Source organism: Drosophila suzukii, chromosome X (assembly GCF_043229965.1).
Source record: "Drosophila suzukii chromosome X, CBGP_Dsuzu_IsoJpt1.0, whole genome shotgun sequence".
NCBI lineage: Eukaryota > Metazoa > Arthropoda > Insecta > Diptera > Drosophilidae > Drosophila > Drosophila suzukii.
Genome location: NC_092084.1, coordinates 29,475,510 through 29,503,236, shown reverse-complemented (window position 1 = coordinate 29,503,236; position 27,727 = coordinate 29,475,510). Strand labels below are relative to the sequence as shown.

Genomic DNA, 27,727 nt, shown 5'->3' with positions numbered 1-27,727 from the left:
ACGTGAAACCTAGGTGGCGCTAGTGAAATTTCGTAGGCAGCCGATTTTCTGTATGAATATATCTCCATCCCTTTCGCACTCTATGTAGTTTGCTCATTATTAATTATTTTTTGGGTTTGGCATATAGATGGTTATTGATAATAAGACGAAAATCTCATTTAAGTGCTTGCAAAGTATCGGCGTTAGAGTGGACGTGGCACCCTGTTGAAATCAACTTGCGCTGCGCAGGAAGCCCAAGAATCTGCATGCCAAATCCCAAAATCATAGTCGCAACCCCTCTTTGCGCTAAGCCACTCAGTAGGCAGAAATTGATTTAAAGTTAAGGACAACTGTTTCGTTTGTTTTGACTTAAAGAAAGTTTTTTCATATATTAATATATTAAATATATTAAATAAAGAATTTTGTTCTTCAATTTAGACTACGTTTTTTACTCACTGTAGTTAATTACTTAAATTGGTTAGTTGAGTAACGGATAAGTGATAGACGAGAAATTCGCCAACAGCGTTGCTTTTATTATTTTTATAAGACAGTCATAAAATACATTTCGGAGTCTCCAAGCATCTTAATACATTTATAAATATTTTCTAGAAGCTCCAAGCATCATAATATATTAATATATTTTCGCCCCAAAATTGGACAGAGTTGGCTAGAAAAAAAACACAAATATTTAGCAAACCCCTTGCGCTCCTCCTTTACTAAATCGCTTTGAAGGCAACTAAACTGCTGATGAAATGGATTGTCATGTGCGTTTCAATTTCCGCCAATGACACTCCACACACACATAGACGGCTCGCAGGGTGTTTCAGAAAAGTTCGTCGAAGTTTAGCCATGTTTTGTGTACAGCCATTAAATGTCATTCCAGGGGTGCTAGAGCATGTGTGACCGAAGGGGGCGTGAAGGCCTTTGTGTTCGTTTGTGTTTTGCTAATGAAAAGCATAATCAACGGGTGGCCCGCAATGATTTCTAAAATGATTGAATACCAATTTGAGTGTAAATCCATTTGTAGCAAATGATAGATATTATGAGAGCCCGGGTGCTGCTAGTGAGTGCAACGAATTTGTGTCTATGAAATCATTACTTTGAAGAGCTGCACACATAAAAATCGATTTGTATAATTGAACAATATAATAGTAAAACGGTCCCAAACCATCGAATTGTCAATTTTACCCATCAAAAAGTTACTGTTACGTAATACGTAAACATACGGGTTACTATAAAAAAAAGTAATGTTACTATAAAAAATAGTAATGTTACTATAAAATAGGGTAAAATGCACCGAACCCATGGATTGTTACGTTCACGTGATGTATGCATTTTGTTGTTGCAGTAGCAAATAGTTGATTATTTATCAAAAATAGTTATCCTAACGTAATGTCTTCCACACAAAACTATGCAACAATAACTTTACAAATTTTCTCCAATGTGTTGTTTATAATTCCAAACTGGGTTCAGCGTCTCGTACAATTAGACTCCCAAGCTTACCCTGAAAAGTTAAAACTTTACTTAAAACGTATGTATATTCTTTAAAGTCTTTAATATACTTCCACACTAGCTGGAAGTCACTTTTAAGAAGTGCAATTTGAAAATTACCTTTTTATTTTGCTTTTAAATATAAATTACCATGCTTCAGCGGCTTATCTATGAATTTAATGAATAACTGTATCACTGTGGACGGCAGTCCACGTAAGCGGATTGTGGGCGTTAAAGTGGGCGTGGCAAATGTTCCTTGGGTCAATCGATAGGTATTGATAAGAACAACACATTTCAGTTAAAATTTTTATTCTAGCATTAAAACTGTACGAGTCACCATTTGGGGCGTCTTGTGGGCGTTAGAGTGGGCGTGGTACACTGACGAAACAAACTTGCGCTGCCGAGGAATCTCTAGAATCCGCATGCCTAATCCCAGTATTGCAGCTTTAACAGTATCCAAAATGACAGCGTTAATACGGACAGAAAGACAGACGGACATGGCTAGATCGACTCGCCTAGTGATCCTGATCAAGACGGCGCCAAATAGCGTTCATTTTTTTTATTTGCTTATAACTTTTGAATGGATGGTCCGATTTCGACCAATTTTGGCATGAAAGTAGAAAAGTAGAAATTTTCAAAATACAGGGCGCTACACAGGGCTTAGAGTGGGCGTATGGTCGTTATATTGGGCATGGCACGCTGCTGAAAAATGCTTGCGCTGTCCCAGAACCTCAAGAATCTGCATGCCAAGTCCAATCCATCTTTAATAATTTCCGAGATGTCAGCGTTCATACGGACGGACATGGCTAGTGCTCCTGATCAAGAATATACATACTTTATAGGGTCGGAAACGCTTCCTTCTACCTGTTACATATATATGTAATCAGTTGAAAATTAAGACATTAGATGTCTGCATTACTATAAAATTGACACATAGACCAAAATTTACTTCACATAAATAACACATATTTTGTGCCAAAATTCTAAATTGTAATAGTAATACCAAAACTCTTCTCTAGGCGTGTTTCCCATCTGCACTTCAAGGAAAAGAAGTGAACAAACTCTTGGTGTAATTTTGCACTCAAAATGACCGAGAGGCAGGCGATGAAGCCGTTGATGATTATTATTATTATTATATTATGGAAGCCCCAATGAAATACAACTATTAGACAACGATACTTAACTTTTTGCTTATGAAAATTACACGGAAAAATGTTGGCTATTCCCTCAAATTTAAGTTAAGTTTTAACTTTAACTTTGGTTTCTACTTGGACTGCAACTTCAACTTTGGCTTCCTCTTTCGTCGATGATTGGGAAAATCGGAGTGGGGAAAATGGGACCTGAAATGAAAATGGAAATGACTTCTCTTGACTAACGGCAGTTTCAGTTTCCACAAAAAAGGAATGCGTACTTGGACTTGTATGGAAAACCGATAGACGCAAAGGCAAGAAAAGCGCCGAAAAATAAACGTTGAAACGAAAGCAAAAGGAGCCCACAGGATGTAGAAGTACAGAGCTGAAAAGGATCCATAGGCAACTTTGGTCGCACATTCGCCATCTTCTTCGATTTCTCCCCGAGTATGTGTGTGTTTTCACCGTTAGAAAAGCGCGCAAAAGTAAAGTTTTTGCTTTGCAAACAACAACCAATAAAACTTTAAACAATCTTCCACAGCTTCAGTGGGTTAAGGGGCTGCTCCCACGGCCTGCAGCATAACTTTCGGGGCAAATGCCTGGCATAAGGTTTGGTTCTGCTCATCCCGGTTTGGTTGTTGCACTAAAAATGCCATCATTTTTTCAAATTTCATTTTCATAGGAACAAAGAACATTTTTGCACAAGTAGTTTAATGTAGATTTGGCTTAGTTTTCAGAATATCGGTTGTTGAAATAAAACGTATGCCTAGAATAGAGTTTTAGAAAAATTGGTCTATTTAAAACAATGTTCCTCTATTGAATTTATACTCTTTGATACCTTCCTTTTTCTAGAAAAGAGAACAGCAATATTGGTGCCAACAGAGCTACCTTCTGCAAGTGTCTAAGGGGTCATATACACGTGTACCAATTTATACTGATCGGACCGTTAGACCTCAAGATATTATAATCTATTATACCGATCGCTTTCATTTTTCTTGCTAATTATACCCGTTACTCGTAGAGTAAAAGGGTATACTAGATTCGTCGGAAAGTATGTAACAGGCAGAAGGAAGCGTTTCCGACCCCATAAAGTATATATATTCTTGATCAGGATCACTAGCCGAGTCGATCTAGCCATGTCCGTCTGTCCGTCTGTCTGTCCGGATGAACGCTGAGATCTCGGAAACTTTGAGAGCTAGGCTATTGAGATTTGGCGTACAGATTCCTGAGCTTCTTACGCAGCGCAAGTTTGTTTCAGTTGACTGCCACGCCCACTCTAACGCCCACAACCCGTCCAAAACTGTAACTCCTACAGTTTTGATGCTAGATAGAAAATTTTAACTGAAATGTATTGTTCTCATCAATACCTATCGATTGACCTAAAAAAAAGTTTGCCACGCCCACTTAAACGCCCAGAAACCGCGAAAACCTGTGACGCCCGCAATTTGCATGCTAGATAAAAACGCTTAAATCTGTCTACCGCCGGTAGGTGGCGCATTTTAATCTCGCTTTGCTGCTTGCATATCTCCATTTCCCTTTGAGTAACGGGTATCTGACAGTCGAGGTACTCGACTATAGCGTTCTTCCTTGTTTTCAAATAAAATTATCTTGTAGCTAAACAAAGGCAATTAAAATCGATAGAGGTTCAGCAGCTCGCCTATAACTCTCCAAATGTTTAATTTTTCTTTTATTATGTTAGTTTGTAAAGCTGTGAAGGGGACTGCTTATCTTATTGCAACCAAACAACCGTTCCTGTTCCACTTTTTTTTCACTTCCGCAAGGTTCACACGGATTCGAAATTCTCAAAAATTCTCACAAAAACTTTTCGCAAAGCATTCGACTGGCGAATTTAAATACGCCATCACGAAAATAAATTGTTTAAAAAGACTTTGCGATAACTTTACGTTCAATTGATATTTTTAACAAATTCCTCGATGTTTCATGTTTATCAACGCTTCATAAACATTTAAATTAGTTGTGGGGTAATATTGTGTTTAGACTGGTGGTATCTTTGCCAGAATATTTAAAAATCATGCGTAGCGCTTACACTACAGATGTCGATTACAAGTCGAATGTTTTATTTAATAGAAAACTGACATAAAAATCCCCACCGACTCTAACAGCTCCAATATCCTAAAATTTTACTTTTACACTTTCACCGCTTTTTCTCCCAAACAATTTGACATTTCTAAAGTCTTGGTACGCAATCATCTTAGTTTTTGCGATACCTTTCAAATGGTGTGTCACTCGTTATGATCAGACCATCATAGGAGATTTTTAGTTCTGCGGCCCTACATATAGTAGTCGCCTTCGCACACTCTCCTGCACTCATAGAAATTTTACTGTAAAATCGCCCTAAAAACAAGGAAAATCGCCCTACAACGGGGGTCAATGGCGACTGGGTAACAAAATAAGGGCAACATTTTCTAAAAATAGGCATGTATTGGTCTTACATTTAGGGCGTTTTTTCTTAGATCTAGGGTTAATTTTCTTAAATCTTGGGCGATTTTTCTGTTTTCAAAGGTAAATACCCTTAACATATGAAAACAAATTTTAAGCATCCACGGCGGTATTTCTTGAAATTATGGCGAAGCGCCCTAAAAACAAGAGCAAGTGCCCTAAATATTAAAACTTTTATAAAAAAAACGTGTTTGGACATGTTTGCTGGTTCTCAGCAAACATTATCTGCGGTACTTTTTCCAGGAATTTTGACTTAGTTTCCTTTTTTTACTATAATTTGAGAGGGTGAGAAGGGCAAGGTTATTATTTGGCCGCTCCACGCACGTTGGTAAACTGCTAATTAGAGACATACGAACTGAAAGTAGTCATTAAACAGAATCAGGGAAATAAGATAAATATAAAACAACTTACTTATTGAGAAAAATCTTCGCGGTCGCAGCGAGAATCGAACTCACGACCGCTGGGTTCGCAGTCGAGAGCACTACCGCTGCACCAAAGACGCATCGCGTTAAGCGATGCGCAAAAAGGTTCCATGTCTCAATCTGTTCTAAGAACAAATTTTCAATTTAATTCTAAGAAATATTCTCACTAATGACAATAAACTATGATTTATATTACCCAATTAGACTTAATCATTAAAAACTATTATTTTAATGTAACATACATTTTTTTTTGTTATTTTGACGAGTTCTAATATTTGTTTTGCCTCTGCACACAAAATTGTTCAAGAATTCAATTCTAAAAACTTGCACAAAAAAGAAAAATACATGTTGACTCTTCGTGGGCTCGAACTCACGCCGTTTAGACGAGTTTGAACGTTCAACGCATTAGACCCCCGATTTTCAAATTTCAAGGTCGATTTTCTAGTTTCAAGGGCGATTTTGGATGATTTTTTGTTTCACGAAATAAGGCGATTTGCCCTAAATATGAGAAAATATTAAAAGCATATGCTCGGAAAAATTCTCCCTAAATAATAGAAATTTTAGAAAAATTAACCCTAAAACATATTTTCTATGTCGATGTTTCCTATATTTAGGGCGATTTTTCTTAATGTTAGGGCGATGTCATGTTTAGGGCGATTTTTCTAGTATTTAGAAAAATAATTTTATGAGTGTGGCGCGCTTCGTCACTACGTGGACTGCCGTCCAAAGTGATTAGCAAACTCAATAGATGGCGAGAGGGATGGGGATATACTCATACAGAAAATCGGTTTCTTATGAAGTTTCACTAGCGCCACCTAGGCTTACGTGATATGGCGTGTTAGTGAAATCTCGTAAACAGCCAATATGAAAAAACGGTAGGTGGCGCTCTTTTGTTAGAGGCCGACTACACCATTTTCTCTTGTTTATAAATTTTCTTTTTTTTATAGGCCGAAGAAAAGTTTCCAAGGAGTGTCACTCGAACAACACGCCGACACAAACGAAAAAACACATTGACATCCATATGTTCTTATAGTACAGAAAAGTTTTACAACATTTATGACGCTTTTGAAAATACATACATAAATTTGAGTACATTTTTTCGCCTGTTAGATTGTTGGCATATTTTTGATCCCCATAGCACGTTCGCTCTTTTATTTAACTCGCCATTACGTTTTCACAACCCTTTTCGTTTATTTTCGGCCCTGCTTTTAACGTTTTTCCTGTGGCTTTTCCCCGCTTTTCTTTGTTGCCTTTTCTTTTCGTTTTTCGTGTTGACAAAGCGGCAAAGGCAAACAACGCAAAAGGCAAACAACGCGATAAACTCGGCAGGCGCTGGGGAAAGTGGAGAAAGCGGGAAGGGTGGCTAGTGGGCGGTCATCTTTGGGTAGACGGAAAAGGAAACTTATTTTAGTTGGAGACAGTTTGTTTAAAATGGGCAAATGAGTCAATCTTCCGGACGGAATCTCGCAGCCTGCACGCAATCAAAGTAGATTCTCCCTTGGGGAACGATGATAAAAACTATAAAACACGGAGCAAAGCGTCTGCTACCAATTCGGTTTTAACTTGTATATGAATGGTCCGATTTGAAAAATTGTTGGCATGTATTGATAGTCAAAACAAAATCATATTTAAACTTTTAGAAAAGATTAAAAAATGTGGGTGCTAGACGAGTTTTAGCGTTATGGGCATTTGTGGGCGTTAAAGTGGGCGTGACTCTAGAATCTGCATGCCAAATACCATTTTTCTATAAATTATAGCGTTCATACGGAAGGACAGACAGATGGACATGGCTATATCGGCTCGGCTAGTGATCCTTATTAAGAATATAAACACTTTATAGGATACGTAACGCTTCCTTCTACCTATTACATACGTCCGACGAATTTAATATTCCCTTATACTCTACGTGTAACGGGTATAACAATTTAGAAAATGTGAGCTGGTGGGGTCAGTGGGGGTGCATGCCCCATTTCACTAGACGTTTTGGATTCCTACTGACAATACGCGTCAAATGACTCAATTGTTCACAATTTGATGCGCTTTTGGATAAACCCGCTAGCTTAGCGGGAAAACAGCTATAAATAGCTACATTTCGATAGGCTGTAACCTCTGAGCCACTAACGCTAAAGATCTGTGTGCTGCGTGTCGTTTAAAAATATTTTAAAATACTATCACGGCTACTTAACATAATCTGTAAAAATATCATAGTTCGAGGTTTTTTTTTCTATTGCTCGAAAACGGCTTCAACGATTTCTGTTCAAACATTAAACTGTACAGCCTTTGAAATTTCTTAACCCTTGACTTTTAACACATTGCTGTAAAAAGTAAAAGTTATAAACGTTTGAAAGTTATTTATAAACAAAAATGACCACTTTTACCAGTAGACATCAACTAACGGCGTCTGAACATTATATTTTGTTTGTCCGTATCCAAACTCTATTTTAAGTTCTTGGAAATATTTAAATGGTGTTAAACTGGTAAATTTAGGAATCTTTAGTGCGTCCACTTTTGGAAAAACCAGCTAGTTTAGCGGAAAAACAGCTATAAGTATCTACATTTCGTAAGCCCGTTTCTTGTGAACTAGTAAATCTGCAGGCCTGAACTATATGTCGTTAGAAAGGTATTTTAAAATGCTATCCACGCTTTCTTAACGTAAATTGTCAAATTATTGCCAAAAGTTTTTTAAATCTATTTTTTAGCCTTTTATTTTCAAACGGCAAAAAAAACAATGGCCAGATCAGAACAACTAGGTCTGACTGAACACTAAATTTTTAAATGTGAGTACTAAAACTCTATTTTAGGGTCATGGAAACATTTAAAATGTTTTGAACAGTTATATATAAGAAACTTGAGTTCTACGACTCTTCGGAAAATTGATCAATAATATGATTGATGTTTAAAACAAAAACTGCTGATAATAAATAAAAATACCTCATAACGAGGTAAGCGGTCGTGACGAAGGAGCTACCGCTTACAAAACTTCTAATATCAAACTTTGTGACGAAAAATGCTGGTACATTCAACTAAATAAGTACACTTTCTAAAAGTTCTCAAGCGGCACTCTGTAATCGAAAATGCCTTTGACTAAGGCTAGAAAAAAATGTTCAAGTTTTTTATACGCCACTTAGCGTTCGACTCTTACTTACTACTCGTGAATTTCTTTCCGTAATGCAGTTTTAATAATTATGTTCTGTTATACTATTCCAATAAGTGGTTTCTCTTACCTAAAACAGAAGTCTACTTAAAATTTTCCATAAATAAGAAAGACTTGCCCAACATATGTCACGTAAATGAAATTGATATGTTTGAAATAAAAATTTAACATTTATCATTGACATTTTTATTGATTTGAACTAAGATCAAATCAACTGCTATTTAAAAAAAAATTGTTGTGTGTGGAAAGTCGGAGGAAATGATATTCTGCGTGCCCAGAAATGTCTTTTTACCAGATGACGACATGCAGTATACTCACACATGTGTATGTATAAAATGGGAAATCGTGGTGTGAGCATATTAGTGGTAGGCAGTGGCGGATCCACAATTTGGCTATAAAAAAATTGCTTGAGTAGAAATAAAAAATGTGGAATAAAATATTTACATATAATTTTTAACCCGAGTGGGGGATCTATTCCCTCCGTGAATCCGCGCATGGTGATAGGGACTTCGCCACCTCTTGTCCTTGGGCTTCGCACATTCACGCAATTTACTCGACTTGATTTGCTGCAATCTGTTTCAAGTGTTGTCGTTTATTTAATCATATGGAACACACTGACAAAAGCCCTTATTACTGTACTTGCAAAGTGGTACTGTAAAAAAAGGAAAGCGCCTTGAAAAAGGACTTAAGGGCGGTTCGATAACAATTTTAGCATTAGGTTGGTTTCTTATATGGCTATGTTGATTTTCCGGATTTTTGGTAACTGTCCTTCTTTTTTCTATAACAGGTAGTTTATAAGTCGAATCGGACCGAGTCGAACAACAATATCCTATATCTTGCATAGGAAGAATTGGAAAAATAATGGACTTGGGTATAGTTTTTTTTAATTCCTCTTGGAAATTCTTAATCAGGATCACTAGCCAAGTCGATCTAGTCCTGTAGGTCTGTCCGTGTGAACGACGTGGTCTCGGAATCTATAAGAGCTAGAGTTGGGATACTTGAATTACATTCCTTAGCTCCTCGTTCAGCGTTTGCTATCTAAATGTGTCACGCTAATAACGCTAAGTTCTGCTTAGCGTCTACATGTTTACACCCGTTACTCGTAGAGTAAAATGGTATACTAGATTCGTCGGAAAGTATGTAATAGGTAGAAGGAAGCGTTTCCGAACCTATAAAGTAGGTCGACTCGATCTAGCTAGTTCGTCTGCCCGTCCGTATGAACGCTGAGATCTCGGAAAGTATAAAAGCTAGAAAGTTGTGATTCATGAGCTTCCTGCGCAAGTGTATTTCAACAAGGTGCGACCACTCTATTTCAAACGCCCACGCTAAAACCTGTCTAACGCCCAAATCTTTTTTGTTTGCTCGCTTCATAAAAATATTTAGGCTTCTTGCATACAAAGGTACATTCTAATGAACCGTTCCGAACAAAAACATTTTAGAAAGTGAATTTATTTCGTCACAAAATTGTATATCAGTTCTTTTGTATGTTTAAGGTGCGATCGTCACGACCCCTTACCTCGTTAAGAGGTGTTTTTGTTTGATATCAGAAGTTTTTGTTTTAAACATCAATTTTAAAATGGGTTTGTGAAAATAGCCAAAAAGTGGTCAAAAATAATAACTTTTAGCTTTTACTTTAAATCTTTTATATAAGGACAAATTAAGCAAATTATATTAGCTTTTCAACAACATATAGCACGTATCTGTAGCATTAGTTGCTAAGAAACTAAAAACCTTTAAGATCTAGCTCTTTTTTTGGATTTCCTGCCAAAGTAGCGTGTTTTCCAAAAGTCGTAGAACAAAGGTTTTCTATTTCTAGCTTCTTAATACACATATATAGTCCCCAAGGCCCTTAAACCAAAAAGGGATTCATACAAACCCACAAACAAAGGGACAAACATTTTCACTTTGGACAGTCCCTCAAAATCTTGTTTTTGGAATAACTCTTAAACGGAGCATCGGATTTTAACGTATGAAGTGTCATTCGACGTATACTCTCAGTAAGAATAGAACTAGTTCAAAAGCCGGGAGCATTTATCCCCAACGGACCCAACAGCTCAATTTTTTTAAATTTTCACCGCTCTTTCTCCCAAATTAATAAAGATTTCCAAAGTCTTGGTATGCAATCTTCTTAGTTTTTGCAATACCTTTCGATATGTGCATCATTTGTTACTATTATACCATCACAGCTTTTCTTCGGCTATAAATGTATAGTAGTCGTCTTCGCACACTCTCCTGGTGCGCTTCGTCACTACGTGGACTGCCGTACACAGTTATTTTCTTAAACTCTGTACGCATTAATTTAATAATTCGTCCGTTAGCTGTAAAACAGAATGCACCTACAGCTGTGTTCATTAAAATAGCAGTGCGACAGAAGCGAAACTATATAACGGTTTATTAGCATAGTCCTTTTCGTTAATTAATCGCTAGTACATTTCTTTTGTAGAATGGATCATAGAGTTACAAATCAAGCAAAAACCCCATTAGATTTGGTCTGTTTTTGGGTTTTTTTCATATTTTTGCACACGGACACAACATTTAGGCTGTTCACTAAAATAGCAGTTTTTGATTTTTTTCCAGGAAAAGTCCCGAAAATGTTTGTAATTTGGTAAAAATAGGTTTTTAATGAAATCATTATTATAAATTGAACCATAATACACTATAACTATAGAAAAAAATATTACTTTAGTTTGTAATGAGGTCGATTGCTTCAAGGGAGAAAGGAAAAATTGTTTGAGCTTAGAAATGAGGGCAAAACGTATCAATATATTCAAAGTCCCTTAAAATGTACAGCCAATATGAGTTACAATGCCATAAACTATGAACCGAAGCCCGAAAAACGTTATGCGATACAGAAAACCACAATTATAGAGGACGTTCGCAAAGTGCGCTTCAGCAAAACTTATCCTGTAGGACTATGAAAGCGGATGTGAGCTTGGGAATCAGGGATGGCACTATTCTCCGAAGTCTGTTCGATGAAAATTTGAATGCTAGAAGTCCACCAAAGGAGCCATTACTTGGAAAAAGACACCCCAAAGACAAGTTGAAGTTTGCCAAAAGCCACTTGAACTAGCCACTTTCAAAAGGCGAAATATCCTTTGGACAGTTGAGTCTTAGCTGATGTTTTTTGGTGGAACAGGTTCAAAATAGTATGTCCGTCGACCACCAAACACCGGGTACCACCCAAAACAAAATCTCAAGACCGTTAAGCAGATGGCCTTAAAATCATGGTATGGGCAAATTTCTCATATAGCGGTGTGGGCCCCATACGTTTGATCGATGAGATCATGGACCAACATGTTTACGTAAATATACTGAGAAACGTCATTCTGGGTTATACTGATGATGAAATGTCCTTAATATGGACATTTCAGCAGGACAATGATCTTAAACACACCAACAAATGGGCCACACCAACATTTAGCCAAAAACAAATTGACGTAATGTCGTGTCCAGCACAGTCCCCGGATTTAAATCCGATTGAGAACTTATCGAGGGACATAAGCGTTTTGTTGTCAAGAAATCCCCGACTTCTTAGCCGCAGCTTTGGCAAGATATGCAGGGGGGATGGGGTCAGATTTCCCGCAAACGTTGCAAGGACTTGTTGGACTCCATGCCACATAGGTGTTAGCCTGTAATAGCCAATAAAGGCCATACAACAAAATATTTGGTCGTAATCAAATCGATATTTAGTAGGATTAAGTTATTCATGAGCCATATTGAATTTTATCATATTTTTCTTTTAAGACTGCTATTTCAATGAACACCATAATTCAGTCTTTCTTTTTTGTTATTATCCATATTTGCTAAAATATTGAAGTACCCAACAGGAAAAAACAGCTAAATTATTTAAAAATAAATAATTAAAACTTTTGTATTTAAGTTTTGTTTCAATGATGTGGTTATAATAGTGTTTTTCAATTTTATACGTGCAGGTCGTATGCACTGCTATTTCAATGAACACAGCTGTATATGCACCAAAAAGGTACATTTATTCGGAATGCGCCTATAAACTGTACCCAGGAATGCACCTATGTACCTTTCAAAAACGAAATGTCTGTAAGCTTTTTCAGGGAATACATAAAACAGGTTTTTCATTTAATTCTTTTTTAAAATTCAATATATAAGAACGCAACTAATTGTTAATCGGAGTTTCGCTGCTTCCTACTTATTTTTGTACTTTTATAATTTACGCAGTCCAGTCCTTCAACCCTTTTTTGCGATTCTGAAAGATATAAAGAAATTGAGTATTATATATTTATATACCTATGTATATATATTACAAATATACAATTTATTTATTTTTAAGCAACTACGCTGTCTATATGTACAATTTAAATACAAATAATTATTATTTTATTTAGTTACTTTGCTTTTCGTTTGTATGTTCATTGCACATTGTTCAATGCACATATGTACAATTGTACATTATTTGTACTTCGAACTTATTTACTCTATTGAGTTAATAGTTTACTTATTTACATATTTTCACTTACCTTTCAAAATGTTGATGTCAAGTTGGTGGTGGTTAAAGAATTACACTTCTTAGCAAAAGGATATTAATGGGTATTATGAAGAATTTGTATATAAACGAATCTCTTTTCTCCTGTCAAACACGGACGGATATCTTGTTTTCAGTTTTATTATTTCCATTAGTTTTTCATTTGGATTAGATTTATTTGCAGATTTTCTTTGTTCAATAAACCACTTTTTTAATGTTCCTTTAAAATTTTAAGTTTAAATACATGTATTTATATAAACAGCAAACATTACCAGTATTGTAAATTGTTAAACAAAGAAATGTCCTTATAATAGTAAACGTGGTATTTTGTTAGTATGCGGCCACACTTAGCGGCTTGGATATTTTAATGTCACAATGGACAAAGCGGAATAGGAAAAAATTAGGGGACATACTTTTGCAGAGGATATTACGATTTCAGTCAGAAGTTTGCAATGCAGTGAAGGAGACGTTTCCGACCCGATAAAGTATATATATTCTTGATCAGCATGACTAGACGAGTCGATTTAGTCATTTCCGTCTGTCCGTCCGTTTGTACGGAAACTAGTCTCTCAGTTTTAAAGCTATCGAGCTGAAACTTTCCCAAAAGTTTTATATCTTTTGCAGGGAGTATATAAGTCGGAACCAGCCGGATCGGACAACTATATCTTATAGCTCCCATAGGAATAATCGAGTACCTCGACTATCAGACACGTTACTCAGTTAAAGGGACACAAGGGAAAAGGAGATATGCAAGCAGCAAGCCGAGACTGAAGTGCGCCACCTACCCCTGATCACATTATATGGTTATGTGGGCGGTAGACTGATTTAAGCGTTATGGGCGTTAGAGTTTGCGTAGCAAACTGTTTTCTGGGTCAATCGATAGGTAGTGACGAGACTATTACATTTCAGTTACAATTTTTTATCTAGCTAGAAAATTGTGGGCGCCACAGGCTTAGGCGGTTTGTGGGCGTTAGAGTGGGCGTGGCATATTCGCGTAACAAACTTGCTCTGCGTACAAGGCTACGGAATCTAAATCTGAGATCCCAATTCTCTATCTTTGATAGTTTCCGAGATATCCGCGTTCATATTTATTTTGAAGTTTGTGGGCGGCTTTAGGGCGTTTTTTTAGGTCAATCGATAGGTATTGATGAGATCAATACATTTCAATTTAAAATTTGTATTCTAGCATCAAAACTGTAGGAAACGTTTCCGACCCTACAATGTATATATTTTCTTGATCAGGATCACTAACCAAGTCGAACAAGCCATGTCTGCCTGAACGTCTGTCCGTCCGTCCGTATGAACTCTGAGATCTCGAAAACTATAACAGCTAAAAAGTTGGGACTTAGCATGCAGACTCTTCAAGCTCTTGCGCAGCACAAGTATATTCCAACAGAGAACCACGCCCAATCTAACGCCCACAAACGCCCATTACGCAAAGACCTGTCTAGTACCCATATTATTTTAATATTTTGAAAAACTACCCAACTACATGCCAAAAATTGTTTAAATCGGACAATTCATTTAAAAGAAACAGCCGATTTGCTGCATGCATATCTCCATCTGCCTCGCCATACCTTTAGCTGAATAACGGGTATGTAATAGTCGAACCCGTCAACTATAGCGTTCCTTCTTGTTTTTTTAAGCTGTCGAAAGTGGGCATGGTCTTAGTGTCTGTTTTATGCTCGCCGGCCAAACACGCTCAAGTGTTTATCATTTTCCGCTGTTAATGGCGCTCATTTATTTTATTGACAGCCATTTCCGCATCGCCCTTTCTCATGTTTTCCGTGCTTTCCTCCTCTATTTGCCGTACTTCGGAGGACCTTTGCATGGTAAAGTGCGCAAATTAGTTGATTTTATGCGAGCGCCGTTTGAACTTGCAGCGGAGTTATTCGTTTTATTTTACTTTTCAACCACATTTCACTCCACCTGAAGGGGAATATCAATAAAGTAGCCACGCAGCGAAATGCAAAATAAATGCCATAAAATAAATTCCAGGCATCTTGAACATGGTGTGGAAATGTTGCTTACTAGGCCATAATTAATTTTGCTTAACTTTTCTCTTTTCCCCTGTTTATTTTTTCAGGCAGACTCTTCAGCGACTGTGAAGGAGAGTAATTGATAATATTTAATTCTGGCAGGACATTGCCAAGTGAAATCCATTAGTGAGTATAAATTAATCCTTGTATAAATCATTAAGCAGAGGCTGGAAAAACAAAAACAGAAAAAAATCTGGGTTATGAGACGAGCAATGCAATTGCTTACTTTGTGCGTCCTCGTATGCATCGAAAACGGTTACAAAATTACGTCGATTTAAGAGAAATTACACTCGAACTCAAAATTGCCCTAAATTTAAGAAAACCGCAATTAATTTTGTAAGGTCATGGAAACTTCCTCAAATCCAGAAAGCGTTAAATGGTTAAACTAAATGGTCATAAACTAAAATCGTCCCAAATCCTAATCTTGATTCTTAAATCTATAAATTATTTTCTGATAAATAGAAAGGCTAACGCAAAAAAAAGTTGTTTTGCAATACCTTATCAAGAAATAAATACACAGCCTTAAAATGATTCTTTTGTTTTTGCACGATCTGTCATACTGCAATATTCATCTGTATCCGGTTAGAAATCGATGTAACGCAGGTTCGAGTACCAGTGCTACCTTTTTTTTTCTAGCTATGTTTTTATTTGTTATTTTTTTATTAAAAATTTTGATGAAAAATATTCGTATCACCAAGTTATACATAAACAAATTAAGACATTTCCACAGTTTTTACGATCTAGGTGCTCACTATGAACTTACATGGCAACACTTATTATAAATTGCATTCTATGCTTCTAATAGATACTTAAAGCGCGAATGGTACAGAATTCTACAAGTGCAATTCTCATGTGTTTGTCTGCTTCCACCACTTTTACAATGCTCAGTTTACCGAACCTAATTTAAGCGCTACATTGGCCAAGAACGTATTGTATTCACTGCTCGCGCAGACGACTTGGGCTCGATCCCGCCAGCGGACAATTAATAATGTAAGTTATTTTTCAGAAAGATAAATTAATCATTAATTAAAATTGTCTACACTCCCTATCCCCCTCTCCCACCACATCAGTCCTCATTTATAACGACAGTTACTTGTGTAATCACAGGCACATGCGCGCAAATACTTAATACATCATACATCACACAAGACTAAGATGCCTGCATATATCTGTACAATCTAAACATAAACGCACGTAAAAAAATATATCACGAGTGTATATGTTTTTATATTTTAGAAAAGAAAAAAATGATTACCCTAAAATAACGTGGGGGAGTGTAAAGTATAGTGAGGAACGATTCGTTTTTTTTTTTAATGTAACTGTTCCAAAAATCCATATTTTTCAAAAGCTTAAAAGCAGAAAGTTGCTGACATATATTGAGAATACTCCTGAGAAGTTTGGTGGTAAAATTTCAGCGGTGTTAAACATTGCAGCTCTTGGCGTAAACCAATATTTTTTTTAGTTTCAAAAGTTGTACGGTAAGGTGACGAACTGATAAAAACACACTCTAACTCTATGCAAATGTGAACATATTTTTTTTTAAGAAAGTTTGAAAATGTACTATAATGTTATACAATTTTATAAAAATGTCTACATCAGTTCTGAGCTTAAGTTGAATAAATTAGGTTGATCAATTTCTGGTTCACAAAAATCCACAAAAAAATTGGGGTTTTAAGTTATCAGCTGTAAAAGAGAAACAAATAACATTATTGTCAATAAATACCAAAAAAATAATTAAATCTGCATACTCTTCAAAATGTACGTCACTATACCCTACAAGGTACTGTTGGAAATATGATAATATCATAAGACGCAAATGAATAAAACACAAAGTACCAAGAACTGTTGATAAAGATCTAATTAATACGTGTATACTTTTATCTGACTTGGTTTTCCATTTAATTTTTGCCCCACCTATTTAGTCAAAAGTATCTCACGAGCAAATAATGTGAATTCTTAATAATATTATTAGGTATTATTACATTGTCGGCATGATAAGAGAAATCGGCTACAATAATTTGGAGTTATACACGTGATGTCACATTTGAGATTTGATAAGTACGTCACCTTACCCTACACTCCCCTAAAATTTAAAAAATATCTTATCCTAAAATTTTGTCTAGAAAAAAAAATAGGACGATTTCCTTGACTTTGGGGTACTTTTATTTTGAGTGTAAAAGTTGGTATTCATAATATCAAGCCATGGAAATAGCCCTATTTATATAATATAAATATAATAATTGCTTAAGACTTTTATTCTTTCATTAAAATTAGTTCATACCTTAAATCTTTGTGGAATTTGCTTGCAAAGATTATAATATTTATTTTACGATCAAAAAGATATCAAACAAAGTACGTCTAGGGTATTCATTGACGTATCAAATATGTAGAACAGTTATTTGAATGGCCATGACATTGGTTTTATTCTTGGTTTATGCTAGGATTACACTCAAAGAAAAAACTACGAAAATCTCCTTTGTTTTTAGAAAATCGTCTGTTTTTAACTTCAATGGCTATTTTCCCTGCACTAAAGAAAATATATTTTTTAAATCAATAGCGTCCTTTTTAAGAGAGAAAAAAAAAACAAGGAAGAACGCTATAGTCGAGTACCTCGACTATCAGATACCCGTTACTCAGCTAAATGGAGATATGCAAGCAGCAAAGCGAGAGTAAAATGCGCCACCTACCGGCGGTATACAGATTTAAGCGTTATGGGCGTTAGAGTGGGCGTGGCAAATTTTTTTTTGGACCAATCGATAGGTATCGACGAGACCAATACATTTCAGTTAAAATTTTTTATCTAGCATGAAAATTGTGGGCGTCACAGGTTTTCGCGGTTTGTGGGCGTTAAAGTGGGCGTGGCAAACTTTTTTTTGGGTCAATCGATAGGTATTGATGAGAACAATACATTTCAGTTAAAATTTTTATTCTAGCATCAAAACTGTAGGAGCCACAGTCTTGGGCGGTTTGTGGGCGTTAGAGTGGGCGTGGCACTGTGCTGAAACAAACTTGCGCTGCGTAAGAAGCTCAGAAATCTGCACGCCAAATCTCAATAGCCTAGCTCCCATAGTTTCCGAGATCTCAGCGTTCATCCGGACAGACGGACAGACGGACAGACGGACGGACGGACATGGCTAGATCGACTCGGCTAGTGATCCTGATCAAGAATATATATACTTTGTGGGGTCGGAAACGCTTCCTTCTGCCTGTTACATACTTTCCGACGAATCTAGTATACCCTTTTACTCTACGAGTAACGGGTATAAAAAGTGTTTTAATCTAGAAATTTTGTTCTACACCCATAAAAAAAATAGGACTGTGTTTTAACTAGAAAATATATTTCTACAAAACAACAAAATGTTTAAAAATTTAGTAATAATAAGAAAACACAAATCTAACTGGGAATCTGAGTTTTTCTGGTGTTTTATGGACAATGCGACACCTGCCGGTGATGTAATGTAGATGGTTCTTGTGGGATCTCTCATTTGTCAGCATCTTTTTCTCTCCGTTACTTAAACACGTGAATTATGATGTAAACTGGAACTGGAATAATAGCTTAAATTATTCTATAAATTACAAATCTATTACAATCTTATAAATGAAGCGCCTAGAAAAACGGGAAGTAGCTTCTGCAGCCAAAACGGCCCTAACACTTTTCCGCTATCGATGCCATCGACTATTAAATACCCGTTACTCAGCTAAGGGGAGTGCGAGAGAGATGGAGATATGAAAGCAGCCAGGCGACTGTTCTTTGGATTTGGCTCGTCTTCGAAGACCCACACTGTCGATTGCTGTTTTGCTTCGGGATTATAAGCATAGTTCCACGATTCGTCACCCGCGACGATCTTAGATCTTTTGAAACACTGCGATTGTATTTTTCAAAATTTCTTTGCTCTAATCCACACGAGCCTTCTTTTGAGCAATTGTCAAATTGTGCGCGATCCAACGAAATCAAACCTCTTTTACTGCCAGGTGTTTATGCACTATCGAATGTATGCTGGTGGAAGAAACGCCCAAGGATGCCTCCATCTCACAGTGTGTCACATGACGATCTTGCATTATCAGTTTACGCACTGCATCAATGTTCTCCTGGCACAACGACTGTTTTTGGACGACCTTCGTCTTCCAGCGAGCGTCGGCCACGATTCAATTCATTAAACCAGTTTGCTATAGGATGGTGCTCTATCGCCATACAAAGATTAAAGTTCATCGATGCACTCTTGTCGTGATAATTCACTTCGAAAGTTGTGCAAAATGATAATGCGGTGGTAAGTTTTTGATTAATCGTTAATCGATATCAAACGTGGTCACACATGAAAAAGTTGCATGGAGCCTTTATCGATAAGAGTCAAAACTTTTTTGGGAAAGGCCGATTGCTCCTAATACATACGTTTAGAAGTGACCTAGGCCTGAAACTTGAATAGCAGCCCTCGTACAGGGAACCCAAATTAGTATAGAAATTGCGGTTTTAAAACTGAACTCGAAAAAAAATGAATTTTAGTAAACTAGTGTTATCTGAAAAATGTACTTATTTTAAATTTAACTTTAAAAATTTTTTATATTCAGGTTTACTGCTTCTTGTACTTATTTCTACCAGCATTGTAAAAATTTTTGTGCTTGATGAAATTAAATAACAAGTAAAAAGAATGTAACAACTTAAAGATACAGAAGGAATTACCATCTTTTCTCCTTTTCCATGCTGCTCAACGTTTGTGTCTAATTCTTGTGGTTTTATATTATTATAATTTACGACTTTTTGACAAATTATCGGCACAGCTCCTCCGGATAAAGGACATAAATAAAAATTGTGTTAGAACGGCAATAAGCGTAAATTTAAATAAATTAATCATTTCCAGGCATTGTTAGGCAGGCACAAAGAGGTAAGAATCAGAGAGGCGGGCTTGGGGTATTATTTGTGGATTCGGCACGCAACAGGCTGAGAAGTGGAATCGATTGCTCTGAAGTTGGCCGGGCACTTACCATTCCCCAGCCCCTAAATTCAAATATTTGCGTACGAAATGCCGAGACGGGGGAGACGGGTGAGGAAAAGCTATGCTGAGCCGTGTAGCAACAGCTGATGTTGGCCATGTCGGGGGCACTTAATGGCCATCGAATCGGGGAGTAGGGCGTGCCTCGCTCGCCCTTCCAATTACTAGTCGGAAAGCGAAATTTCATCAATTCATAATTCATTTCACTGTGCAATTAAATTGCCTTGTGGCCACACCTAACAGCACCATCTCTGGGGAATCCTTGGAACATTTTTGGGCCTTCGGAAGTGAATAGCATCAGCCACCCGGCACAGTGCTACAAATTATTGTGTCCATATCGATTTCCGTTCCATTTGACATTAAAAAAAATTGTCTAAAGCTTCTTTCTCGTCGTCCTTACTAATTTTATCCCATTTTATTACGCTCCGTTCTATATGGGTTGTGGTTGTGTGTTCTGTAATCTCAAACTAATCTTTGACCACATCCACCGATGCCAAAACAGACTTGGGGCCAAAAATAAATATCAAAAAATTGTCGGTTTGCTTTGGTTTGGTTTTTCATTTTCCATTTGTCGGCAGGGAAAGGCAAGCCTTTTTTGTTTTCCATTTTTCTTCGTGGGTTTTTTGGGGCTTTCGGTGCTCTTGGCAAGTGCAACCAAATTGAAAGCAAAGCCAAGTCATCAAGCCGGGTGCCAGGGCAAGTGTAATTGTTGCCTCATGGAATGGGAAAGGGAAGCGACCAAGACCAAGGCAGGAGTAAGGTAATACTCTGGCCCGGTGGCGTAGCTATAACGTAATGGATGTTTTCCATGCACTCAGAAAAAAATTCCTTAGTGTGACGGGACATGTACTATATTGCCTTTGAGTTTTAATTGTGGATTTAAGGAATCAATTATCTAAAACAAGAGAAAACGCTACAGTCGTTTGGTATTGATAATAAGAGGAAAATAAACATGAAGACATATAAACATGGCTAAATCGACTGGGCTAGTGATTCTAATTAAGAATATATATACTTTATGGGATCGGAAACGTTTGCTTCTACTTGTTACATATTTTCCGACGAATCTAGTATACCCTTTCACTCTGCAAGTAACGGGTATAAATAGTCCAATTACTTGAAAAATGGCACATCCAGATACAAATATTCCTAGCAATAGACCTAAATTTTAATAAAGATGTAACCTTAAAAACTAAGATAAAAACACCCTTCCTTAAAAGGACATTAAGGATATTGAGAAATAAGAGCATGGCAGCCAGTCCTCTGAGCCTCCTTACAGAGCAGTACTAGGTTTGGAAGGTTACACACATAGAGGTCCAATTAAGAATTTAAAGATCGCAGAGCTTCGTATACACATTGCTAAACATATTTAAGGCATTAACAATGAGGGAAAATGAGGATCTATTCAATTTGTTGGATGCATCCTTTGATCTTTTATATTGTCTCTCTGCGGCATGTAAAATCAAGAAAAGAATTAAAATTTGCTTATTATAGTGCCGAAACGATTTGAAAACCGAGTTAGTTACAAATAGTTTAAAATGTAAAAAAGATTATGTTTGTAATCAATTTTTTTTAAATGAAAAGAACAAATTTTGTTTGTTTGAATATATTTAATTCGGTATAATGACAAATGTTGAATTTTATGATTTCTATGTAGGCTTCATTTAACCGTTCCCGCTGTTTCAAAGTTTCATTTCAAAGTTAATTAGTTATCTCTATTGGTTCAAAAGATATGATTTATTGCGCAGAAAGCCCGAGAATCTTCTTTAATTTAATCTAAACTCTTTAGCTCTTATAGTTACCGACATCACATTCGGACAGAGACCCAAACGGACATTGCCGGATCGACTCGGCTTGTTATTCTTATCACAACCTTATGGTAGGGCTAGGAAATTGTTTTCACGGTACTCAATTGATTTAAAATCGCTTTCAAAATGTCTTATTTAAAGACCCTGTAACATATGATTCCGATACGTCGTACTCGCAATTTATTTCGAAAAAAACATCTTCAGAAATATTATTTTAACATAAGGTAAACCATGTTACAATATTATTATTATGCATATACAGAGGGTTATCCATTTATTTTGGTAAAATGTTTCTTTTCTTTTAAGGTATTCATCTAAACTTACCAAAGAACCGACATCTATTTTTTTTAATTTTGGCTTTTGTTTTCAGGAATCCTTCCACCTTAATTTTGTTTCGTGTCGGAAACTCAAACTAAAAACTGTGTCATATATTATGTCAGAAGCATCAGATAAGCCCGCCAGACTTCTTTAAAACACCGTATTTCGCCCCATATCATCTCCGAAAAAAGCAAGCGAATGTAAATCGGTTACAAAATTGGTTTCCTTCCGAAATGCGATTACAACTTTATGAGCCACCTAACATAAAAAACTAGGAGAAAAAGAACTTACAAGAAGCAGAGAATAGGGAAAACAGAAAAAGTTCACAGACCAACCTGAAAACTCTCCAACGGATTAAATACAGACATCCGAAAATTACACACGATTGAGCCCAGTAAAACGCTACTAAAAAAGTAAGCTCTTTTTTAATAAAATAGTAGTGGAGGAGTGTAAAGGCTCGGACGAACAGATTATGAAATGTACTGGGTACTTTTCTGTATCTAATGAAAAAATTATAGATTTTAAATTTAAAGTAACACGAGGTAAAATTATACTTACTTAAATCTTCTGTAAGTAGTGCAGTCGATGCGGGAAAATTGTAACTCTGAAGCTTTCCGGCACACTTATTTCCTAGTGCTCGTCTGGAAACGTCAAGGATGCGGCCTGGGAAGTTCAAGTTGAAGTGGCCTGCCCACTGAAGGGTGCCTCACTTAATGCCAGGAATAATTTCTAATTAGAAGAGGACACACACATGGAAAAATATTTAACGAAATTATAAATGTACACAGTACGAGGGCTTTCATTACTCACTTTAGCTCCGAAATGTAGGCAACATTTCCCCACTTACTGCACTTTTCCCATCTCGCCAGTACTCTAGCTCAAGTCCTTAACGCAGCGCACAAACAATTAAAAACCGTAAATGTCCCCACATGACAAAGTGTGAACTTAATTTCATTTTTGTAATTCACAAATGCTGGAAGGAAGGGACTTTGATAATGGCCTAGGAAAAGCGTCGAGAGAAGAACTAAATATAAATAAAAATGCTTTACCCGAAAGCCACAAAAACGGAGCGGCGGAGTGGGAGGATGGTGTAAGGATCGGCAGGACCTAAACCAGTTGCCAGGCTACTCCTTCGACAATAACAAGCCAAACCAAGCACACACAAATGAAAGTAATTTCACAAATACTTATGTGTGCAGCAGTGGCATTGTGTGACTCTGTGTGTGCAGTCATTTTTCAAAGCTTAATTTCCACAAACAAGAAAAAACGACTAGAAAATACTTAAAAAAAGAAATGCAGACAATAAAAACCAACTGAAGGCAATGGCAGTGCAAAACAAAACTTCAATGTAATGAAGCCGAAAACAAAAGCAAAACACGTTAAAGTTACCTCACAAAGGGAAAGGAGAAAGCAGAAGTGGGAAACATGGCTGCATTGGGTAGTTTTCCTTCTGCGAAACAGACGGAATAGCCTCGTCGAATGCAATGAATATTTACAGAATGTGCAAACAGTGATTGAGGGACTCGAAATTAAATGCACGTAATGGGTAAAGTGCGCCAAAAATTGTGAATTCATAATTTGAAATGGAATGCAACTTTTTTGAGCATCTAACAGGGCACAAAATATTAAATAATAAGATGAGAATAGATTAATTTGACTGTGTGAATATCGGTTCTTGATTTGGTTATTTGTAAAGTGGACATATAAAATATTAAAATAAACTTCTTCAGCAATTTAAGTTCAAGTTATGCCCTTATAGAATACTAGCAGGGTAGTCCGCAAACTGAGCAAATATAGTCTTATTAAAATCAATTTATTGCATTTCATGCTAAGAAGATAGGGAGTAATTGCTCGTACAAAAAAATCAAATATGTATTTTTGGTCGTATGAGGAGTCTTGCGTGTTTACTTCTTTTTGTATCATAATGCAATTACCACTTGGTGTATGGATATACGAACTTTAAATTATTTCTTGTAAAGATATTACAAAGAAAAAAAGTAAATATTTGAATTTTGAAGCCAAATAAACTGCTGAAGCTTAAGGATTAATTTTACGGAAGGTCGTTTTCTTAATCTGCGTAAAATATTCATTTTGTGCCGTCTGAAGACCCTGGAGGGTGTTTCTTTTAATTTAAAACGTCGATTTAGACGTATTTATTAATAGCCAAGGAAGGAGTCAGACTATATCTAAGCAAATCACTTCACAATTTACAGTTTCGAATAATACAAGTCAATGGTGTAATTAAATGGATGCGGCTGTGCGATGGTTCCTAGTTTTTAGGGTTATCTTTATGTATAAAGATATAAGTTAGAGGAAGGATAAATACCATTTCTAACGTGTAAAACAAAGTGACTTAAAAGTAAAATGAAAATAAAAGACAATTTAAGGAAAATGTCAACTAGTAGTCATAAGCCCTTGCGAGCAGAGGACTGTCTGCATCCTTGTGCTGAGTCTCTTTCAAATAATTTCCGAATCGCTATAAGCTTTCCTCAAATGCATAAGCTGAGCCAAGCCAATCCAAACCAAATACTTGGCGAAAGGAACTCAGGGCCCGAGCCCTCGCCTGGAGCATGCCACACACTTAAGCTTATCCGGGATTTGGCTTCCTAATTCATTCATTTACCGCATATCCCTTCAACTCAGACTGAACTCCGCTCGATCCTGCCAAACAAAGGGTCTGCAGCTGCATTAAGAGTTTGCTACAAATTGCCGAAGCACTCGACTTCCGCTCAACTAAACGCATCGCAGTCAAAGTCGCATTCATAACCCCCCGGCCCGATCCCAATCCTCCACTTCAGCGCACTTTCCTGCTGTTTGTTTAGACGCGGGACTGCGAGTCCTGGGATCCGGCATTACGCATACGACGCGTTGCCGCGCGCAAATGAAGTTAGCGCAGCACTTAGGCGGACGTCTAGTGCACGGCAAGAAAATGGCTTCTATATGGATCATCTTCGGTTTGTGATCAGAAATGGTTCATCAACTAAATTATTTCATTAAAATAATCTGTATTTATACATATGTCACGTTTTAATTTACACACCAAAATCTAAAAGATGTATTTGATTTGACTATTTTCTGCCAAATTCAAATGCATTCTAATGTTTAAAATTATTATTATTATTTTTTCCGACGAGCTCGCTCTTCCAGGAAGTTCTTGAAACATTCGTTGAGAACCTTGAAGATGTGCTTTTCGATTCTGCTTTTCCTTCAGATTTTTTTCCAAGTTACTAGTGTGTACATCCCCTGCAAAAGTTTCATTTAAATGCCGGTCTGATGACGGGAAGGACCTTTCGCACCACAGGACGTATGAGCAATATTCAAAGTTGGGCCAAAGTTTCAGTTAATGGCGAGCGGAAACTTACAGCTATCTTGGGCAATAAAAGTGAACTGTAGCTGAACATGCCACACTCCGTATTCTGGCAACTTTCTTATCAACGACAGAGAAAACTAGTGCAGTGTCAGCCAAAATAATTAGAGACACCGAAAATTTGGTCAGCTCGCCATGATGACTAGATTTCGGGTGACCAAAGGTGAGGACTTTGGGGTCGGAAACTATAAAAGGCGACAAGCAAAAACCATGAAAAAGTGTAAGGAGCAAAACATAAATGAAATTCGAATATCATCAAGTGGCAAACACACACTCGCCTACAAAGTAAAGTTTGTCCTCGGTGTGTGGTCGGAAAATGGTGAAAGGGTCGAAAAGTTGCCAAGCATTAGGCAAAAAGTCTTTGAAACGACCAGCCGAGTAATTTCATTGTTGTTCGAAATTTCTTAGCCACTTTTGTCCTGCACTTATTTATTATTTGGCTAATTCGCGCATTGCCAAAGTGGATTCTTGTTTTTTTTTTGCTTTTGCTTATCTTAAGGAGAAAAGTAATGAAAGTGCAAGGGAAAACTTTTTCGGTGGCCAAACGGCGTTCGGTTGCTTGTCCAATTCTATTTCGCATTTGAACAGAACTTTCAACAAAGCCCACGGAACCGATAAAGAGCGGCGCGGGGGGATTCTGGAAACTTGACGCAAACTCTAAAGAAACAGCTCTACTTGCAACTTGCAACTAATTTGTCTTCCCCCGGCTGGAAAATTCCATCTGAAATCCCCTCCAGAGCTGAAGGTTGGCTTTTGTTTACAGCTGATTGTATTTGGCCTTTGTTTTCGGTCATTGCAAAAGTTGTCACATCGTCGGGCGGCGGTATAATGAATTGAAAGTTAAGCCAACACCAAAATCTGGAACCCTGTCCGCCACATCTAATGTAGCTGAAAATTTCTATTACCCCAAACTTATAAACTCTGTTAACGAGTATCGATGTGGTTTTCTTTTAATTTTGAAAATTTAATTTAACATCAAATTGACAAAATCTGAAGAATTTAAGAATTTTTGGTTTTTATACCCGTTACTCTTACCCTACGAGGGTATACTAGATTCGTCGGAAAGTATGTAAAGGGTAGAGGGAAGCATTTCCGACCCTATAAAGTATATAAATTCTTGATCAGGATCACTAGCCGAGTCGATCTAGCAATGTCCGACTGTCCGTCTGTCCGTATGAACGCTGAGATCTCAGAAACTATAAGAGCTAGGCTATTGGGATTTGGCTTCCTGCGCAGCGAAAGTTTTTTTCAGCAGGATGCCACGCCCACTTCAACGCCCACAAACCGCTCGAGTCGATCTAGCCATATCCGTCTGTCTGTCCGTCCGTACAGCAGTGCATTCACATAAGGGAAAAAGAAAGAGACGGAAGATCGTTTACCCAGTGTTGAAAAGCACTAGAAGGCAGTAAAAGGACCGAAAATAAACGCACGTACAGCGCTATAGGTCCTTCTGTTTTCTAACTCTCGTATGGCGAAACACGTGTGCCTATTGCCATTTTTTGCGAATCTTTGAAGCGTATTCCAATTTTAAAGTGGTCATCTTAACATTTTAATTTTACTTTTATCAATTTAAAAGCTCAATAACGGGTATCTGATTGATTTTTGAAGATAGAAAGTAAGAAACTTTAACAAAGAAATCGAAAAGAGTTTTTATGCTCTTAAAATGTTATACGCGTTACTTTGTAACAGGTAGAAGAAAGTTTGTCCGACCCCATTAAAAATATACATTCTTGAACACGATCATTAGTCGAGTCGATATAGCCATATCCGTCTGCCCGTCTGGACGCTGTCAGGAAGTATAAAAACTAGAATTTCAGGATAAGGCATGCAGATTCTATACGTAGATTCTTGCGCAGCGCAGATTATTTCAGCAAAGTGTCACGGCCACTGTAACGCATAACGCAAAAATTTTTTTGAAGTAAACATTCTTAAAGATTTTGTTAAGGTGTAAATTGGGTATTGAAATTGTTCAATAAATTGTTCATTAAAAAGTTATGATCAAATATTGTTATCGCCGTTATTGATGCTTGTATCCATCTCCATTGGGCTCCCTTTAGCTGAGTAACGGTTATC

At 36.9% G+C, this 27,727-nt stretch overlaps 1 protein-coding gene across 1 annotated transcript in view; it reads left to right on the top strand.

Moving 5' to 3' along the window:
- LOC108007883 (chaoptin) overlaps positions 1–27,727 on the top strand; it is a 381,371-nt gene that overhangs the window by 89,053 nt on the left and 264,591 nt on the right. Inside the window, exon 3 of the mRNA XM_017071652.4 lies at positions 15,221–15,299. The gene's annotated coding sequence lies outside the window, so the exon portion shown is untranslated. The remainder of the gene's footprint in view (positions 1–15,220; positions 15,300–27,727) is intronic.